The sequence below is a fragment of the Penaeus monodon genome, chromosome 20, assembly GCF_015228065.2.
Source record: "Penaeus monodon isolate SGIC_2016 chromosome 20, NSTDA_Pmon_1, whole genome shotgun sequence".
NCBI classification, from domain to species: Eukaryota; Metazoa; Arthropoda; class Malacostraca; order Decapoda; family Penaeidae; genus Penaeus; species Penaeus monodon.
In genome coordinates, this window is record NC_051405.1 from 11,982,524 (window position 1) to 11,983,780 (window position 1,257).

A 1,257-nucleotide genomic window follows, 5' to 3' on the forward strand; every position below is an offset into this window, starting at 1 on the left:
GTTATTTTTTACCAGTGCAAAAAAAAATATTTTAAATTAAAACTTTAAAAGTTACAGAACAGAGAATTCATTTTTTCTGCTAAAAAATATATGTCATCTATTGGCATTTTTAGTACCCCCCAAAATCATTATAAGATTTTAAAATTTATATACAATCATTTTTATTTATACTTTTTTAGTAAATGTAAATGATGTCAGGCATCATGGTGAAAAATTACTGTCAGCCCCATTATCACTAAAACAATCCATGATCTGATATAAGAACTAGCACTATGGTAGTAAGATGTAAAGTGTATTCAGTCTAAGCCTGTGACATCACCAGGGGGTGTGGAAGTGCGAACTCCAGTATCTTTTAGTTAGCAATCTCCTGTTTCAGAAAAATTTAAGGCATGGCAGGATTTTTTTATTACATTTCATTCCTTTAATTCTTTATTTGGACATATTTCAATAGACTAATTCCATCCAGCCGGCAGTTTAATTTTGGCCACAATAACAAGGGATTTTAGTCTTTAATGCTTGACGAGAACAAAAGAGCAGGAATTCTGACAGCCAATTATAGGGCCACAGCTCCTAATAAAAATCATTTGGCATACCCCTGAGCATCATATATTTCTAACATTCATTGAATACAATAATAATAAAGTAGCATAAATTTATCAACAGAATAACTACTAGTCAAAGTATCCACTTGCATGGTAATCTTTAAAATAAGTTATGTGCAACAAATTTTCCTCTGCTCATAATCCTTCTGCCTGATACATTACCCCAATTACCTTCATTAGCAGATCTGGGTAAAACAAACATTTTTTTTCCTTAATTATGTTTGTCTTTAAAGCCTATGCTACTATTCAACAAGTAAAATATTTTTTAAGAAAATTATAAATTTGTCTGTCACATTTTTTTTTCAAGTGTATAATTTACATTTTCCTGCGTATTTTTTTTAAAAGTGAAAGAGAAAGAAATACAAATTCTAGTTCATTCGAACCCCAAACCTTTTTTTGGGAATACCTGGGTTTTAGTGAAAAAGGGGCCATTTTTATTACAATTCTAGGGTTTTTAGTCATACCTGCCTTCCAAATAGCAATACTAACAGACTGAAAATTAGTTGATAAAAACCAAAAGTCAGCAGACCCCTCAAAGAATCATGTGAAGATTGCAAATAAAATATCCTAATAAAAAATCTAAGGGACCCATCTTTCCTAAACTCTAGAGCCAAAAGGTAAACTATTAGAGGTAATTCCTCCTTGGTTGTATATC